The sequence below is a fragment of the Cryptomeria japonica genome, chromosome 10 (assembly GCF_030272615.1).
Source record: "Cryptomeria japonica chromosome 10, Sugi_1.0, whole genome shotgun sequence".
NCBI lineage: Eukaryota > Viridiplantae > Streptophyta > Pinopsida > Cupressales > Cupressaceae > Cryptomeria > Cryptomeria japonica.
The window spans coordinates 848,926,098-848,947,852 of record NC_081414.1 but is presented as its reverse complement, the minus strand read 5'-3'; positions in this window follow the sequence as shown (position 1 = coordinate 848,947,852).

Genomic DNA, 21,755 nt, shown 5'->3' with positions numbered 1-21,755 from the left:
ATTAATTTAGGGTTTGCAAATACTTATACCACCTTGGCCTCAATATATGTGCCCATATTAGGGTTGTCCATGCCAAACTAAGGATTTTGACCTCCTAGTGGAAAAGTTGCTTGACAACTTTTAAAAATTGTCATGCAACTTTTGCAAGTTTTGAGCAACTCTCTCAATGTTGCTTTTCATGACTCCTAAACCCACATTGGGCCAACCTAAGGACACCACCATGTTATAAAGGACCCCTAAACACCACAAAGACACACATACCCTCCATTTTCAAGAAAATCACAATCTTGATTTATGACCCCTAAGATCTCCACTAGGTCCCTAACTAGGACCTATGAGCACATGGCTCATTATTTTATGTACAATGGCTTCATAAGAAGCATAAAACCAAGAAAAAAAGAAGGAGGGAGAGCTTGAAAGGGTGCTCCTGCACCATACTCCCCCTCTACACATGACTAAGAAAAAGAAGAAGAAATGAGAGTCGAGTCTATTCCAAGTGTCTTGAACCTGCTCTCCTCCACCCATGTAGCTTTAGATACTGGTTGATCTGCCCATTTCACTAAGTGCTCCATGTAGACCTGGTGTCTAGTAGAATTCTTCACCCTTGATTCCAAGATCTCCTCTGCTTTAGGCTTCTTCACTTGAGGTAAGATATTTACATCCAAGTCTTGTAATACCTTAGCTTGGTGCTCAGTCTGCCCTGCTATCTCTCCCTTGTACATTACCAGATCAGCAACATTAAAGACTAGTGAAATGGCGAAGTCTGAAGGTAAATCAACCTTATAGGCATTCTCACCATAGTTTGCCAGAATTTGACAAGGTCCTACTCTCTTCATTTGCAGTTTGGTAGGCTTACCACTTTGCATCCTGGCTTTGCTCAAATGTACCATCACATAGTCACCCACTTTGAACTAAACTTCTCTCCTTCTCTCATCCACTTTGGCCTTCAGTTTTTGAGTGGATTCAAGGATGGCCTTCTTAACTTGCTCTTGAACTTCCTTGATGGTTTGAGTGAAGTCCTCTATTTGCCCGCTCTTCATCTCCAAAGTACTAAGGTCTCTCAACTCACATACTCCCCTTGGATGTCTGCCATACACAACCTCAAAAGGGCTTCTACCAGTGGTCCTATTCACACTGTCATAATATGCATACTCATCTTGAGGAATGATTAGGTCCCATGTCTGACCATATTCCTTAGTTAGACACCTCAACAAATTGCCTAACACCCTGTTGATGACTTCAGTTTGACCATCTGTTTGTGGATGGTAAGTTGAGCTAAATGACAAGTTAGTTCCTAGTCTCCTCCATAATGTTTGCCAAAAATGACCCATGAACTTGCTGTCCCTGTCTGAAACAATGCTTAAAGGGAGTCCATGATCCTAACAATCTCTTTGAAATAGCTCGTATCATGTGTAGTCTTGCATGGTATGAAATGACTCATCTTGGAAAATCTATCTACTACTACATAGATGTTGTCCATACCTATTTTAGTCTTGGGAAGTCCTACTACAAAGTCCATGCTTATACATTCCCAAGGTCTGTTAGGGACCGGTAATGGTTGATAAAGACCAACATTGCTTGATCCTCCTTTTGCTCTTTGACATACTCCACATTGCTCTACATACCTCTTTACATCTCTTGGCAACTTTGGCCAATAGTAGTACCTCTATACTAAATCCAAGGTTTTGTTGACTCCAAAGTGTCCACTTAAACTGCCATTAAGTTTCTCTTGGATGAGGTTCTCCCTCATGGATCCTCTAGGTACACACAACTGGTTACCCTTGAACAAGAGACCATTTCGGAGAGTGTAATCTGCATACTCACCATCGAAATGGTTCTCAAACTCTTTGCAAACCTTGTAAGCTGATGAGAAGTCTTCATCTCCTTCATAGAGGTCTTGGAAACCTTCTATGCCTATGCTCTGCAACTGTAACTCTTGAACTATCAACAACTTCCTACTTAAGGCATCTACCACCTTATTAAGTTGCCCCTTCTTATGCTTGATGGTGAAGGTGAAGGATTGGAGGTATTCCATCCATTGTAGATGTCTATTGCTTAGCTTCTCTTGAGTGTTAATGTAACTCAATGCCTAGTTGTCTGTGAACACTACAAATTCCTTTGGGAGTAGGTAATGCCTCCATTTCTTTAGTGACTGCACTAATGCATACAACTCCAGGTCATAGGTTGAGTACTTCTTCTTTGCTTCATTAAGCTTCTCACTGAAAAATGCCACAGGTCTTCCCTCTTGACTCAACACACCACCTACTACAATTCCACTTGCATCACACTCCAAAGTGAATAGCTTATCAAACGTAGGTAGGAGAAGGATAGGTTTTGTGGCTACTTCCTGTTTCAACAATTGAAATGCTTTGTCAACCTGCTCAGTCCATTTAAACTTAGTTTTAAGGCCTCCTTTGATGGTGTCAAGGACTGGTGCACATATGCCACTAAAGTTCCTCACAAACTTCCTATAGAATTAAGCTAATCCATGGAAACTTCTAACCTCAGTCCCTATTTTAGGTGCAGGCCAATTCAAGATTGCCTCCACTTTGCTTGGATCCATCTTCAAGGTTCCTTTAGACACCACAAATCCTAAGTAGACTATCTCTTGCTTCAAGAAGTCACACTTCTCTAGGTTGATGGATAGCTTCTCCTCATGCAACCTCTCTAAGACTAACCTCAAATGCTCAAGGTGCTCATCTTTGGTTTTGCTATAGATGAGAATGTCATCTAGGTACACCACCACAAATCTACCTGTGAAATCCTTCAACACTTCATTCATCAACCTCATGAAGGTGCTCGGAGCATTGGTGAGTCCAAATGGCATCACAAGCCATTCATACAATCCTTCTGTGGTTTTAAAAGCATTCTTCCACTCATCACCCTCCTTAATTCTTATCTGGTGATAACCACTTTTAAGGTCTAGCTTGGTGAAATACATAGCCCCTCCTAAACAGTCCATTAGACCCTCTATTCTAGGAATAGGAAACTTATACCTTATGGTAATCCTATTTATTTCTCTTGAGTCAGTGCAAAGTATCCACTTACCTCCTTTTTTTGATGCTAGCACTACCAAGACTGCACATGGGCTGATGCTCTTCTTAATCAGTCCTTGTTCCAATAACTCCTGCACTTGCCTTGCTACCTCCTTATTCTGATCAGGTGTAAGCTTATATGCAGCCTTGTTAGGTAAGGATGCATCGGGAACAAAGTCTATTTGATGACTTATAGACCTTCTTGGTGGGAGTGTTGCAGGTGCTCCTTCACTCACTATGTCCTTATACACTTGCAACATGTGCTTCACCTCCTTGGGTATCTCTACCTGCAACTTGTGTTCTTCCTCCTTTGGCTTCACAAAGATGGCACACTTCACTATCTCCTCCTCATGTAGCAAGTTTAAAAACTCTTTACCAGTAGCCAATAAAACACTAGGTGTTCTTGAAGTTCCCTCTTCATTCTTTGTCAAAGACTGAATCTTGAAGGTGTTGCTGTCCTTCTTAAAGGAAATGGATTTCTCCTCTCCATCATAGATCAAGTTCCTATCAAATTTCTAGGGTCTTCCTAGCAATAAGTGACATGCATCCATAGGTAACACATCACAAAGGATCTTATCCTTGTATCCTCTAATAGAAAACTCTACCCAAGCCTGCTCATTGACTAGCACACTCTGCTCATGATTCAACCATGTCACCTTGTATGGGTTAGTGTGGGGTATCCTTGTGAGTTTCAACTTCTTGACTGCCTCTTCTGATATGATATTGTCAGTTGAGCCTGAATCAACTATCACCTTGCAAACTTTACCAAGAATATTGCACCTCACCCTAAACAATGCTCTCCTATGCTTGGGTTCATTCTTCTCTGGCTGTCCTACCAAGACCGTATTGAACATCAGATTTTCTCCAATCTCTGATTCAATATGGTCCACCTCAGGTGTCTTTCTTCTTGAAGAGTCTTTATGTGTATCTGCAACCCTCTTTCCACTATTTGATGATGTAGGCTTGTCAGGGCATCTATATGTCGGGTGTCCCAATTGTCCATAAATGTAACACTTCATTGTTGCAAAATAGGAGTTACCTCTACTGGTACCTCTACCCCTATTTGGACCACCTTGTGCACCTCTTCCTCTAGAATGTCCTCCTCTGAGATTGGCTTCACTTCCATGCTCAGTCAACTTGGTTTCTCCCTAGTTCCTTGGCTCATTTGCCTTGCTTTGGTAACCACCTCGGTGATTCACTTGATCTCTACCTCTGCCTCTACCCCTGTTATTGGAGTCTCCTTTCCTTTTGTTCCTCTCTTCTACCCTGGCAGCAAGTTGATGACATTTTTGGACAATAGTAGGAGTCCATAGGCTTATCTCCTCTTGAATGTTCCACTTTAGGCCGCTTAGATACCTAGCCACCTTAATAGATTCATCTTCTTGGACTTTGGATCTAAGACATAGCTTTTGAAACTCCTTTGTGTAGGAGGTCACATCAAGATCCTTCTGCTTCAATCCTTGTCTCTTCTTATGAAGTTGGACCTCATAATCCTCTGGTAAGTAGTTCTCCTTAATCTTACTCACCATAGCTTTCCAATTTGCAATAGGTAGCTTTCCCATACTAACTCTTTCTTCTTGCAGGTACTTCCACCATGTCAAAGTTGCTCCCCTTAATCTTGATTTGGCAACTTTAACCTTTTGAGCCTCTGTCACTCCCTCACACTCAAAGTGGTTTTCCATGCCCTCAATCCATTCCATAACAGTGTCTATGTTCATTCTTCCACTGAAATGTGGCAATCCTTCAAAGGCTTTGGTGTTCAAGGCCTTAATAGCCTTCACAAAAGGTTCTTCATTAAACAAGGGATCTGGTTCAGGGATAATGTCATCTATGTCTATAGTCTTCTTTCCTTTACCCTTGGTGTCTTCATCCCAAGGTCCTTGTATCCTCTGATCCACCACTTCCTACAGTTTATCCCTTATCTCGCTCATAGCTTCTTCAAGGAGTCTATTCTTCTCCTTCTGTTCTTCCACCTCTCTAGCCAGCTCTGCATTAGTGACCATTCTGCTCTCCCCTACTGATTCACCAGTATATAGAGACATACACAGTCCAACAAGTCTTTAACTTTCTCTGATACCAATCTGATGGGTTTGTGCTTGGGATAGACTAGCCTAGTCTATGCTCTTGGATCCTTTCCTTGGATCACCTGGTATTCTCCTCACACCCTAGGGTCTCTAGGACTTCCTTTTCTTGAGGAATCCCCTGACCTTGCCTAATCCACCCACCAATGAGTTGTTATGTTGCTCCTAAGGTCTCACCTACTCATGAGACTCAAAACCCCTTACTATGGCTAATAAGGGCTAGGCTTGTTCCACACCTTCCAAGGTCTTAGCAAGGTTATAAAAAGTCTATTTAATGGTCTTCCCACCCATTCATGTTCCCCCAAGAGGTTTCAAGCCTTCAACCCCTTACTGATTTCACCATTTTGTGTTTTTGCCTTCAAATAGGGCTACAAGGATTAGGACCAATTATGCCTCCTACCTAGTCTTTTAGGGCTACCTCTCACAAATGATGCACAAACAACCCTAACTCCCAAAATGGACTTCCATTCATTTGGCAAGGACTCAAGGATTTTCTAGGTTTTAGGCCTCCAAGTGTCTATACACTGTCCTAGGTGGATTTTAAGGTTTTCAAGGGTTTTTGTGAGGGTTTTTGGGGACTGCCTGGGTCACAGTGAAGGTTTTGTGTTTTAGCCACCTTATTTGGATTGGTGGAGGCTCCTCCTTCACAGCAGTGATGCTTCACACACTCCTCTGCACCTCCTCCAAAGGGTGCACTCTCCTCTGACCAACCTTGCTCTCCAAGACCTCTACAATTTGACCTCTCCTAACCGGGCACTGTCCAGTCTCGCCTAGGAGTGGGTCTTTGCTTGGCCTTTCTACATTTTTAAGGGCCTTGCTTGCATGGGACTATACTATAGGGTCTTCACTTCCATTCCCCATGGTTGCATGGTGATTCCACAATGGGGAATGCAATTATCACTTCATTTGCATAACTAGTCCAAAACTGGATAGTGAGACTACAAATTACAAACTATTTACAAACACACTCAATCGGTAAACAAAAACCTAGACTAATCACTCACAATGAAAGTATTTACACCATAGAAGACATTTGACATGTGCAGTTCAATCCATTTACTTACCTGGTAACTTCATTCAATCTGACTGGTAACCAACAAACAATCACAGTCAAGCTCTTCTTGCTTGTGCCTTACAATCTCTGATATCCAACCCATTCATTTAGGGTTTGCAAATACTTATACCACCTTGGCCTTGTTCTGTGTGCCCATATTAGGTTTTTCCATGCCAAACTAAGGATTTTGACCTCCTGATGGAAATGTTGGTTGACAACTTTTAAAAATTGTCATGCAACTTTTGCAAGTTTTGAGCAACTTTCTCAATGTTTCTTTTCATGACTCCTAAACCCACATTGGGCCAACCTAAGGACACCACCATGTTATAAAGGACCTCTAAACACCACAAAGACACACATACCCTCCATTTTCAAGAAAATCACAATCCTAACTTATGACCCCTAAGATCTCCACTAGGACCCTAACTAGGACCTATGAGCACATGGCTCATTATTTTATGTACAATGGCTTCATAAGAAGTATAACACCAACAAAACAAGGAGGGAGAGCTTGAAAGGGTGCTCCTGCACCATTCAGGGAGGTGTTCCTTCTCCTCCGGTGAGGTGTGCTAGGTAGGCTATGAGAAATAGATGTAGAAATCCTTTGTAGAAGATAAATTAGGAGGGTAATTGGACCCCTCCTCCTCAAAGTGTTTTCAAAATTAACACTAATGCTTCATCTTGGGGGAATCCTAATCATGCTAGTATTGGCAAAGTAGGACAAGACTACTTTGGAGATGTTCAGTTTATTTTTTAATTTATAAGGGACTTCATATGAATAATTACATGGAGGCTCTTTCCATTTTGTATGCTATGAAGCATAGTAGTGTTCTTAACTGAAAAAGGATTATTTCAAAATTTGATTCTCAAGTGGTGGTGACTTTGTTGGATGAGAACCAACTAGATGATGTTAGTTACAACTTATCTATGGTTATTAGATAGATCCTTCAGATGCATGGCTCCTTGGAATTTGTCACTTTTAAACACATTCTTATGGAGTGGAATGGAGTTATAGATTGTTTGGAAAAATGGGCATATGATCAAATGCAGAATTGGAATATTGTGGATATAAGATAACTATCTCTATAATTGTCTCATAGTTTGGATCACTTATTGGAAACAAACATGGATGTGTACTACTCTTTTTTAGTTCGGTGGTTGGCCTTCTTGCTTTGTATCTCCTTTTGCAATTGAATAATTTTTACCCTTCTTTAAGTTTAAAGATATCATTCTTGAATATTATTATTTATTTAACATTTATCTTAATTTACTCCAAAATAATTATTAAGAATTATTTCATTTTATATATTTAAGTGTTCTTTTACTTTGAAAACAATCAATTTTAGTTTTGCTTAGTAGAAATAATATCTGGAGTCAAATTCAAGCTTTACGACAACAATGTCTAGGATGTTATATAGGAGGTGGGAGATGAATAGGAGGACAGGGAACATGTGGAACTTGTACCACTTGAATCACCCTAGGTTTGTCTTGAGGCATTCCTCCACCCACACCTTGGAAAATTCTCATGTCAAAGTAGCTTTTTTTCTTACCCAAGATAAAATCAGTATATAGTTGCCCAAGGAAATATAATGGGACATCAAGATTGTGATTGGATTGTTTATGGAAAACCATCGACCAATGATCTCAAAAAAATATCTTTAATACCATGATATTGGCACCATTTAATTGAATATTTTGGCTTCCACACATCAACAAGTTGTCTTGCTCTCTAATTCTTAAAATCATTGTGGATTCAACTTTAGAAATTTTCAAGTCTTTAACTTGCTCATATGATAACCCATCAGTATATTGTTTCCTCATCGCATATCACCATTGTATAAATGCACCATACTGCGATGTGAGGGTTTCCATATTTTAAATGATGGCATCTAGAGAGTTTATCATCGGAGACAAAAGAGCGTGTCTATGGTATATCTAGGAAATATCCTTCAATTTAGTCAATTTTTTATTAATTAGGTCTTGAATTGAAGGAGTTTTTTGTTGGGGAGTGTTTGGTGGTGCAGGAGGATTTTGTGGGGTAGGGTTTTGATTCTCATCCATGGATAGACCTAGTTGAAGCAAAAAAAAGTAAAAAATAAGACAATTTCAACTACAACTTATATTTTATATTAAAAAACCTAATTTTCCATATAATACCAAAAAGAAAATGTAAAAACCAAGAAAAAATTGTAAAAGGGTTATGATTTTAAAGTATGTTATTGAATTTGTCAACAAAATTTTCTTTCTAGTAAGGGTTGCAATGAGCCCAATGTTGTCACCAACATAGAACATTCATCACAATCAACATCACAAAGGATTGAAACTACATTGAGTTTCCTTTCATTCTTTCCATGCTTCATGTAGTTAAGTTTGATATATTTTATTTTATCTATTTAGATGTTATTCTCTAATGCCTAGAAATTTAAGGCTTTTGAAATTTTCTAGTTTATGTATCAAATATTTCCTTTGGTTCCTAGACTTTTACATGCTTACTCCAAAAGGCTTTTCTATCTTTTGGTCTATGTGGTCCCCTAGAATTTAGTTAAGGATATTGCCTTTCCTAATATTTTATTAATGATTATTTTCTCACTCTTCTTCACCGTCATATATTTAATCAAGCCTCTAGCATGAGTATTTAATGTAAATAAATCTAATGCTATAGGTAATATTTTCTTCCCAAACTTGATTGATTACATTTTTTTTAACTTGTAAATGTATTGATTATGGGGAAATACTTTTATTCCTAGGAATTGCCTTTACATTTGAATCCTCTCTTTCCATCTTGTGGCTAGTTATAACTGCCATTTAAAAAAAAAACTGTTATTTGATTACTAAGAGACTCTCTATAGCTAGAAAAGTCAAAAAAAATTCTTAAATTTTAGCTATTATTGTTGGTGTAATTATTTGTTCTTGTAGGATATAACTACACTTTACTTAAGTTAACTTAGGATAATGCACCTCATCGCAGTTTGGCTATGAGATACTTAGGGAAGAGTGCACATAGGGATGCTAGTTGTAGGAGAAATTCCACCTTTTGTGGTCTTATCTTGCTGTTACATTCCACATTCGGTGGGTGATCCACCTCTTGTGGAACATTATCTTATTTCTCCTACCTACCCCTACTTTTCCTTACCTACCCTTGTTTCTCATTGAGCCACATGTCATGATTATGTGCTCACATATCCATTTGGACTTGCCTATATATGCAGGCCTATATTCATTATATTGGTTAATCCAACTGATCATTTGTACATTGATGAGAATACAATTTGTTCTTGTCATACTATTGTCTCTCTTTTATGTTATTTTCATTGTGCCTTTGATCTTGGCAAAATCACACATGGTATCAGAATAGTTGGGGCTTCATTGATTGGTTTTGGGAGACATCTTGGAAGGCTTCTAATTTTGGATCTGAGGTACTATGCATTTTGGAGGCATCCTAGAGCATTTTTAACCTCGCCATTGTGTCCAAAAGGTCATTTCCATAAAAATCGAGTACAAACTCAACCTATTTTGGTGAAAGTCAAATTTTGGGTGTTGGAGGATTTTTTTGCCCAATTCGATTAGTATGGTACGAATTTAAAAAAAAAAATTCTGTGAAAAAAATTATATAAAAATTTTTTTTATAAAAGAAAATTTTATTTTCTTAAATTTTATTTTAAAATTGTAAAGTTCTTTTAAATAAAATAAAAAAATATATTATATCGAGGGTGGGTATGTTGACCCCACCCCTCGTACCTGCACCCTGCATAGTATGCAGGTGTCGTAGCCATCCGTTCATCCGTCCTCAACAACAACTTGCTCCCAGTGGCAACATCCAACTCCCCACCGGCCCCACCGCCACTTCCTTCGGGCTCCCACTGATGAGAACATGAGCTTCTTCTGCCAACCCCCACCACAAACAGCTTATCAGCCATGCCTCCTGCTGACCCCGACCTCGACCCCAGCGCTACCTCTCATCGCGTGCTCCCGCTGACCCTAGCCCTTGCTGCAACCTCGCACCGACCTCTCACCGCCGACTCCAACTACCGACTTTCCACACACCATGCCTCCCTTTGGCGGGCCCACATCCGCCATGTGGCAGGAGGCCACTGGCCCATGGGAAAGACACAGTGCCATGTCACCTGCCCAGTTGGCTGCCACATTAGCATATTCATATGGTCAACCAGAGGGTGCGACGACCATTTTAACGGTCATACAACCATCAAATTTAACACACTGAATTGCTGACATCAGCCTGTGTTAGCATTTTTCTGATTTTAGACCCCTCTCCATTGAGCAGTTTGATTTTGTGGGTCAACTTTGGAGGCCCATAACTTGCTCAATTTTGCTCCTTTTTCGGTGCAATTTTTTTTTAATTTGGGCTAATTTTTCATACTCTCCTCAGTGGTGTGGTTATTTTATAATTTTGGTGCACAGAATTTTCAGAATTTTCAGATTCTCTCAGTAGTACTTGTCCAATCATCAATTTTACAACTTCAACGGCTTCATTTGGGCTCATACGACCTCTTTTTCAAGTGCCAGTTTTTTTGAAAGTGCATTTTTTTTTGTCTTCTTTCATAATCTATCATCAGTTTGCCAAATAATCTTTTGGGGGGGCGGGGGGGGGGGGGGTTCTTTGAATGAGTGAATTTTGGGGGTGTCTTATGTGATTGTGCCTCTCTTTTATTGTGCTCTTTCATTTTTGTTGCTATGAGTCCTCGTAAATTTCCACCTTTAACTCCTCATAACTATGGATCTTGGAAAATTAAATCATGGAGAAAACTAATGGAAAAAAATCTCACCCATTACATAGAGGGAACAATAGCAGCACCAACTGATCCTAAGGTTGATCATAATCCTTAGTTAGAATGGCTCACTAAGAATTGCATGGCTCTTGGAACTTTGCGTAAGTATGTATCAGATGACCTTATTTTTCACATTGAGAAGTGTTCTACAATCAATGAGGCTTAGGAAATATTTCAAAAATTATGTGGTCAAGTTGATGAAATCAGAGGCTACAAGATTGACAATGAGTTCACCAACTTGGATCCCAATAGTTTTGATACAATCCAAGATTATGTCACCAAAGAAAATGAGATAAGAGAAAAGATTAAGGATTGTGGAATTGAGAAAAAAAGATGCTCAATTGATATTAAACTTGTTGGACAAGCTATCACTTGAATATGCAGCATTTGTTTCTAACTTCAAAACTCATCGTTTGACAGTGGGGAGTTCCTACACTATGCCTACATTTGATGCTTTCACATAAATGTTGATGTTGGAACAATCTAAGTTGTTGAACATGGGGATTATCAAGTCTTCAAAGTCCAAGGCTTTGGTGGCTAATCAAGGGAGTCAAGGGAGTCAAGGCAAAGATTCCAACAAGAAGAAGAAGCAATCTAAGTCAAAGACACAGTAGGAAAGAGGACAATCATCCTCTTCCAAGAAGGAGATTCCACCTAAGAAGGATAAACCAACTTATGTTTATTGCAAGAAGTATGGTCATGATGAGCATCGACACCACACCAAGAAAGTTGATGAGTTGACAAATCTTCTTAAGAAGAACAACATCAATTTTCCATCCTCCTACAACAAGAAGGATTCATCTCCTTCTACTTCCTCACAGTCTAAGAGAAAAGAGAAAGCATTTGTGGCTAAAACAAGTTCTTCACAACAGTGGATACTTGACTCGGGTGCCTCCTATCACATGGGTTCTACAAAGGAGCAATTTTATTCGTTGGATCCATCAAAGGTACCTCACATTTACATAGGTGATGATACTCAAGCTAAGGTTGAAGGGAATGGTTTGGTTGGCATGGATGATGGAACATTTGAGAATGTTCTTTATGTTCCTATCTTGTCTACCAACCTTCTCTCTATCTACCAAATCAATCACTATGGAAATGGGAAAAATGTTGAGTTTACAACTGATTCAGTTGTGGTAAAGGAACTTGATAATGATGCCTTGGTAGCAGTGGGACAAGTCAATGACAATTCAAGACTTTATTCATTGTCCCACTTTGTGCCAAGTTCTCCTTTTAGGGCCTTCCTTAGTCATTCAAATTCTTAAATTAAGTTATGGCATGAGTCGTTTGGTCACCTCAACTACTTCTATCTTCAGTATCTTAGCACTAAAGACATGGTCACAGGTCTACCTCGAATCAGTTTTTCAGAGGGTGTATGTTCAGGATGTTCCATGGGAAAGAATATGGAGGAGAAGTTTGATAAGGGGAAAGCTTGGAGATATTTGGAAGTTCTTCAACTTGTTCACAATGATGTAGTAGGTTAATTTCCATCACCTTCATTTAGTAGGGACCGCTATGTCCTCACCTTCATTGATGACTACTCCTGCTTCACTTGGGTCTATCTTCTTATTCATACGAGTGAAGTGTTTGATAGATTTCTAGAATTCAAGGCTCATGTGGAGAAGCAATCAAGGAAAGTGGTCAAGATTCTTCGTACAGATAATTGAAGGGAATATGTGAACAAAAGAGTTGAGGATTTTTGTACATTTGAGGGGCTTGATCTTCAACATTTAGTTGCCTACACTCCACAACAAAATGGTGTTGCATAACGCAAGAACAAAAATCTCAAGGAAATGGCTAGCTGTATGATACATGCACGTTCTCTTGATCCCACCTTTTGGGTAGAGGCTATCAGTTGTGCCACACACATCCAAAATCGGGTTCCTCACAAAGCTTTTACAAGTATTACTCCTTTTGAGGCTTGGGCTGGTAGGAAACCAATTGTGAGACATTTCAGAGTCTTTAGGTGTCCAGCATGGGCTCGGATTCCTCCGTAGAAATGCAAGGAATTGGAACCTCAAAGTAGGCATTGTATTTTTGTTGGATATCTCAAAGGTGTTAAGGTGTATCGATTGATGGATCCAAAAACACGTGAGGTGTTTATTGAGAGGAGTGTTCATTTTGTGGAAATCTCTCCTAGCTTAGCCTCCCTTCCTCCTATACCTTCCTCCATTATGGATAGTGATAAGAGTGATTGAGATGATGAGACTCCTTCAACTCTGACTCACAGGGTTACACATCTGCAGGGTCCACTTGTAGTTAAGGAGCCTCATTCTCCACCTCCACCTAGACCTCATTGGGCTCGACAGACACTTGAGTTAGCAGGTTCTCTTGTTGGGGATCCTTCAAATACATAGAGGACTCGATCACATCATCAGGACCTTCCACATGCATACATTGCTACTGCTTCCAATCCATAGACATTTTGGGAAGCATCATGGGTTCCTGAGAGGACCACACTATGGAGGAAGACTATAGTTCCTTGATGAGGAACAACACATGGGAGTTAGTCCCTCTCCCTAAGGGGAGAAAGATGGTTTGAAGTAAGTGGATCTATTGGACCAAGTTTGCAATGGATGGTAGTGTGGATAAGTATAAGGCTTAACTTGTTGCAAAAGGTTTCTCACAAGTTCTAGGTGTTGACTATACTGAGACCTTTGCACTCATAGCCAAGATGAACTCCATTTGCTTGACACTTTCAATTGTTGCAGATCATGGTTGGGTTGTACATCAGATGGATGTGAAGAGTTATTTTCTTCATGGGGATATTGATGAAGAGATATACATGGAGCAGCCACAAGGTTTCATCCAGGATTCTTCATTGGTTTGTAGACTGAGGAAATCTCTCTATGGCCTTAAACACGCCCCTAGGGCTTGGTACGCAAAGATGGATTCCTTCCTTCTCTCAGCAGGGTTCACCAATTATTATTCCAATCTGAATGTCTACATTTTGCGACAGGATGATTCATACTTGATACTTGTGCTCTATGTTGATGATTTGACCATTAGTAGTGTCAAATCTGCTTTGCATGACATATTTGCTATGACTGGCTTGGGTCTTATCACAAATTTCTCTGGATAGAGATTTCATAGTCCCCTTCCAGGATTACACTATCGCAACCCAAGTATTCTCTTGATCTACTTGCACGCTTTCATATGGTTGATTGTAAGCCTACATCGACTCCCTTTCTTTTAGGATTCAAGCTTGAGGCTAAGTGCTCTTCTCCACCAGTTGATGCCACATTGTATCATCAATTTGTGGGAAGTCTCATCTACTTGACTCACACATGCCTTGACATTTCATTTGCAGTTGGCATGCTTTCCCGCTTCATGCAGGAACCAGATGAGCTTCATTGGAAAACCACCAAACACATCCTACACTACATCCAGGGTACACATCATTATGGGATTCACTATGCATTAGGAACAAGACTTTTCTTTGTTGGTTACACAGACTCTGATTGGGTTGGCGATCTTGATGATCATAAGTCTACTTCTGGATACAGCTTCCACCTTGGTTCAGGCCCCATTTATTGGCAAAGCATGAAGCACCATGCTATTGCTCTCTCTTTGACTGAGGCAGAGTATCGAGGGGTTGTTAACATAGAGATTGAAACTATTTGGCTTCAGCATATTCTCACAAAGTTTGGGTTCTCAATTCCATGACCAACAGTTGTACATTGTGACAATCAGAGTGTTATTGCAGTCTCGAAGAACCTGGTTTAGCATCAGTGGACCAAACACATCGAGATTTATATGCACTACATCCGAGAGTTGATTCAGGAGTGGGTCATTGCTTTGCAGTATTATCCTACAACAGAGCAAGTTGCAGACATATTCACCAAATACTTCACTGAGAGTAAGTTCTAGCAGTTGCGAGCTCTCTTGGGGGTATGGGGTATTTCATTATGGGGGGCATTTGCATATTGTACAGGGGTACCTATCATGGCCTTGTAGTCGAGACCCATCTTGCATTGTTGACATGAGTCTTCATTCCCCTAAGTTGCACTTAAGGGTGGGTGTTGGTGTAATTATTTATTCTTATAGGATATAATTACACTTTATTTAAGTTAACTTAGGATAATGCATTTTATTGTAGTTTGGATATGAGACACTTAGGGAAGTGTGCACATAGGAATGTTGCTTGTAGGAGAAATTCCACCTTTTGCGGTCTTATCTTGCTATTACATTCCACACTCGATGGGTGATCCACCTCTTGTGGAATATTATATTATTTCTCCTACCCACCCCTACTTTTTCTTACCTACCCTTGTTTCTCATTGAGCCACATGTCATGATTGTGTTCTCACATATCCATTTGGCCTTGCCTATATATACAGGCCTATATTCATTGTACTAGTTAATCCAATTGATCATTTGTATATTGATGAGAATATAGTTTGTTCTTGTCATACTATTGTCTCTCTTTTATGTGCTTTTCATTGTGCCCTTGATCTTGACAAAATCTCACAAATATAGCTCCCATATAAGACCTCTTATCTTAAATTTAAGAATCTTCATATGGACTTTATTTGTTCCTCTACAACCAATGATCAAATATTTCTTCATTCTTCTTAGAAATTTTGTTATTTCTCTTATGATGAATAGTATAAGGCTTATTGGAATTTATTTATAAGGCATTTCTCTATATGCCAACTAAATAATCATAACTCTAGAAGGGAATGATGTCCTTAAAATTATCATTAAGATTCGGTATTTCATTAGGTTTACCTATTGGATGGCTAGCTTAGAAAGGACCTAGAATCTATACTCCTCATACCATGAGGGAGTCTATCTAAATGTAAGACATATCTATTACTAAGAGAATTTAAAATTCTTGAGATTCTATATAATTCCATATCTTCTTTGAGTTAGTAATGAATTTCAAATGTAGATTTTAATTAACAAATGGTGTATTTGGTGATAACCAATTCTATCTAGCCAAGGTCATTGTTTTGTTGAAGCGCCTTGTGTTCATTCTCTAAAATTTCTTAATACAGGAATCATATATTTTCTTGATATGTTTTTGAAAAATGAAGAATGTTCTATACTAGCTAGAAGCAAATTTAAAATTTTGGTTATTCAATCGAAGATCAAGAGACCTTGCAAATTGATTTTGTTGTACTAGGCTTTTTATCCAGCAATATTTTCCAAGTTGAAAATATTACATATAGTATTTAGTTTATATTTATTCTATTGTTTCTTTAGATCTTATATGCACTAATTCTTTTGTTTGAATTCATTGCATTTTTTTTCCATGGGAATTTTTTTCTATAATTTAAATATTAAAATTTAAAAATTAAACTATCCAACAATAGTTATAGCTACAACTTATCAATAAGAAAATGTGATTGTCTACAATTACTAACCATCAACTACTAATGTTTAGAATTGAAGAACTCGTCTTAAATAACACCTTTAAATATCATCATAATATTACAATTCACTAAGCTTGTTGATGCTATACAAAAAGTAAGTGAAATTTTAATGCTTCAAGAAATTATTTTTCCTTCCATTAGAGGTAAAATAATTGCAGTAATAAAAAGAAATAAATATTAATTAAAATTTTCTTTCAACAAAATTTTATAATATCTTTTAAAAATAAATTGTTTGAATATATTGTCCTACTATTTAAGTTTCAGGAATCTTATAAATCTCAAGAAAATGGGTGTATTGACAACTTGAATTTTCATTAACTTTCTTGAGAGTCGTCCACTGTGTACGTATTGCGTTGTATTATAGATGGTTTGTAATTATCATTTTTCTTTTGTTTTTACTCTTCATAATATCAAAGCTAAGTTAGTAGAGATAGGCTAGGTTAGGATAGGAGCCACAAACATTCTACCAACAAATAAGCAATTTAGATTTCACTCCTAATTTATTCAGAATTTTTGTTGTGAAATTCTCCATATTTTTCATATCACCTTTTAATCTTGTTAAAAATAATTTATAATAATCTGAATACACAACATTAATATTATCAACATAAACAGAAATACATGAATTTTTTTAATCTTAAAATGAAATTATTGGTTACTGTTTAGAAAGAGAGAAAATATTGTGGTTGTGGATCAACCAATTGCCTCAACAAACCATTTTGAAATCCTCCGATTGTTTAGTGAGAGAGAAATTTTCGATGGACAAAATTGTGCGGTTGAGAGAAGGAAGAGAGAAAAGTGACACCCTTTACGGCCTTTCATAGAGTTATGTGCATGACTCCCTTGTTGACTACTAATGAACGTATGAGAGAAGGAAGAGAGAAAAGTGACACCCCGGATTATATGTGAACGAAGCTATAAATGATGTGTGGAATTTTGAGTGGTGAAAATCAAAATAATTGGCCCGTTTTTTTGTTTTGGCCTAACTTCATTCCTATACGGCTGGACTTTGAACTAGTTAAATACTTAAATATGGAAATATCTGAGGCAACGGGGCCCTCTGTTTGACAACCAGGGTAGCATTGTGCTATTGACAGAGAACCTTCACCTCTTACTGACTTACGGACAACATTGTGCGGTTGAAACAAGGTTCAGTACCTCTTGCGGCCTTCCTAGAGTCATGAATGCGCCATGTGAAGATGAGCCTTATCACCATGACTCCCTACTTGACTACTAATGAACGTATGAGAGAAGGACGAGAGAAAAGTGACACCCCTAACCATATGTGAACGAAGCCAGATGATGTGTGGAATTTGAGTGTTGAGCATCAAAATAATTGACTTGTTTTTTGTTTTGTCGTAACTTCATTCCCTACACGACTGGAATTTGAACCAGTGAAATACTTGAATATTGAAATATCTGGGGCAACGGGGCCCTCTGTTTGACAACTAGGGTAGCATTGTGCTATTGACAGAAAACCATACCGACCATTCCTTGTTGACTACTAAAGATAATAAAATTAGGTTAGGTGAAGATACAAGCCACAAGCATTCTAACAACAAATAAATGATTAAGTTTTATTAGTATTATCAATATAACCAGAAACAGATAAGAATTTTTTTTGTCAAAATGAAGTTATTGATGTGACTATTTAGAAAGGGCAAAAAAATCATATCACTAAGGAATATTGTGGTTGTGGAGTATAGTGAGAGATGGCAATAATTCGATGCACAGCATTGTGTGGCTGAGAGAGCTTCCTAGAAATTACAGACGTCTTGACCATGACTCCATTGGCGTGTTGTTTTTGTTTTGGCCTAACTTCTGTCTTACCAGTCAATACATAAATATGGAAATATCAGAGGTGATGACGCCCTCTGTTTGACAACCAGGGTAGATGAAGATATATTCATTTTGCAACCAATTAAAATTAACCAGGGTGGATACTGACTATCCCTTGTTGACTAGATCTCTCACTGACCATGCTGTCATGAACATCAGCAATATTATACTCTTAACAGAAGACTTTTGGGAAGACTTTGACTCTTCTGCCACCACAAGTTACACCTGTTCATTCCGTGTAGGGCTAATTGTGTTTGTTTGACCAGGGTAAATGCACAACTTTTCATTTTGCAGTCAACGAGACCATTTATTTTTTATTGGTTGCACTGGAGTGAAATCGACCATGACTCGTGAATGTCTCCCTTGTCAATACATCGGCATCAGATTTCGACTTAAATCTCCCACTAATCATGCTTTCAAGAACATCAATATTATACTCTCTTTAACACAAGACTTTTGGAAAGACTACGATAGAGTAATAGTTTACACATTAATCATTATCTTAACACAAGACTTTTTGGACGACTTTGTTTCGATGGAGATAAATTGTACACATCAAATATTATCCTCTTCCACCATTGATGGTTTCGGCGTAGGAATAGGCGTCTTTGTTAAAGCTCTCTTACATAAAGTAGGATAGGTTTGAAAATATAACTTTTGTTGTTTTTAAGAAATTTAGATGTTATACAAGTTAAAAGAAAGAAAGGAGAAGTGTTTAATAGGGTTAAACAAGATCAATGAGATTATTTTTTAGTGGGAATAAAATCTTGTACAAAATTGAGGTTAAGGTTCATATAGTTTTTTAATGGAGAGGTTGCAATAGAAATTTGTTTGAAAAATAGATTAGTCAAATAGAAGTCTACTTAAATTTAGACAAGATGCTTCTTTATCAGAAAAGCTCTATTGCATGGGTAAATATATCCAAACATTTTGTAAAATAGATTCAAAGTTATCCCTCTTTCTTGTGAATCTAGAGTGTACCATTAATATATATGTGAGATAATTTTAAGGGATTGTTGAGAAATTATCTACCTTATTTGACATGAAGAACAAATTCATTCAATTGCACTATTACAAAAAGGTGTGAGGCCAATATGTACAAGTGCAAACTAATGAATTTAGAAATAATTCACTTTAGCTTCTTCTAATGATGTTATAGATCGGTACGTACCCATGAAATACTTGGTAGGTTATCTAGATCCATCAAGAGGTTCCCTTTGAGGGCCAAACCAAAGAATATAAATGTGGGAACCCCAATTGTATTGTTTGGAGTAAGAAAATAAAAGGAGCATCTCTTTCTCTAATATAAATAGTAGGGTAAGAAAAGATAAGCTATTGAAAAAGAAAATAGAAAAGGAAAGTGAAGGGTAAGAGGAATGAAACAATGATCATAATTACACACATTGTGATAAACATAACCATATGGAAGAAACATGTTTTAAGTTGTATATGGATTTGGGTCAAAAAAAAATCATGAAAAAGAATAATAATAATATTGGGTATGTGAGCAATGGGAACTAGACTGATTGAAGCTCCAAAATAGACAATCAATTGTCATGTGTGGCTATGATGAAAGGTACATATTCTTGAAAATATGGATCTCAAGATGAAGGTGAATTAACCAATTTATTTTGCACAAAAAAATTACTAAAAGGAACAAATTTGAATTCTTTATTTGTGGCATGCCCACTGTTAGTCACAATGCAATGCCAAATTCTTTTTGAAATGATAAATAACGTATAAGTGTAGCCACATAAAGATAGCAACACAATGCTATTTAAAAAAAAAATTAGTTTGAATAAAGTACAAGTATAACCAAGGTACCTACATAAGATGACAACACAATGCCATCTTTCTCAGTTTTCATACAAGCCCAAAGTGATGGTGAACACTAATTCCCAATTCCATTAATTTTTTGATATTTTGTTCTTCTTAGTTTTCAGTTTTCTCCATGGAGGGCAAGAAGGGCTATGGGAAAAGATGACCTTTGTTGAGTAGCCTACTATCTGACTATTTCTTTTTGTGTATGATTTTATATAATACTTTTAATTTAAATATTTGGTATACTTTGGATGTAGGGGTTGAAGTTGTCTAAAGGGTAGATAATTTTTTCTTAAATCAGTATTATTTCAATTTAGGATTTTACCAAATTTGTTTGGCTAATCATTCATCAACCTACCAAATTGTGAAGGGTCATATTTTGCCAACAATCTAAAAGATCTATTTTCTTTCATTGTGATTGAATATTTTTTTTAGTTTTAAAAAAGAAATGAGCAAGATGTAGGTGAATTTTTCTCCCTCCTATCTCTCTATCATTTTTTATTAACTAATTACTTCTTTACCTTCTATAAGAAGGATGTAAATACAATTATAATACACTCTTCAAATATACTTTTAAACAAATAAAAGAACATATACAAATGCAGTATTATTCTATCATTTTATCTAAACATGTTATGAAACAATAGGTGCTTTCATTTTAATGTAATGCAATAAATATTTATTAATGACTAGATCTATATTTTGTACCTATAAATTCTAAGCATAATTGTCATAACAAAATCTTTTTATGTATTGCATAAAATGTAGACTCTACATTTTACACTCTTCATAGAATAGACCAGATGATTTTATTTATATAAACAAGACAATTTTACTTGGCACACTTACTAAGTTGAGAAGGCATAATCTACTAGGTCTCTATAAATCTTCAAAGAAAACCTATGCACAACAACATTCAATTAATAATACAAGAGTGAGTGTGTGCTTCACCACCCAACCTAAGACATAACATTTTATGTCCTTGAGATTAAGAAACAACATAGCGATATGGTTACAAAAATTCATGTAATAAAACATTTCAAGACACTTCATTCAATAACAAAAAAATTAGCCACATACATTTCATAATATTTATATGAATAGGAATAACCTAGACCTAGATCATTTTCCTTAATTGATGACATTTACCCAAGGAGACCTACACATGAGATTTTTCTTTTTATATGTTTGTATACATACATGCATGCATACACACATACATATATATACATACATACATATATCTATATGTATATGTGTGTGTGTGTGTGTGTACACAAGCACAAACAAACAAACAAACAAATATATATATATATATATATATATATATATATACATACACATACACACATACACAGACACATACACCTACACCTACACCTATGTATATATATGTATGTATGTTTTTCATATACATATACATATACATGTATGTATGTATGTATGTATGTATATGTATATATGCATGTATGTATATATATATATTTATAAATATGTATGTATGTATATGTATATATATATGTATGTATGTATCTATATGTGTATATATGTATCTATATGTGTACACACACACACACACACACACACATATATATATGTATGTATGTATGTATATGTATATATATACATACACATATACATACATATATATACATATATACGTATATATGTATATATACATATATACATATATATGTATGTATATACATATGTTTGTATATGTATGTATACACATATATATAAACACACACACAAATCAC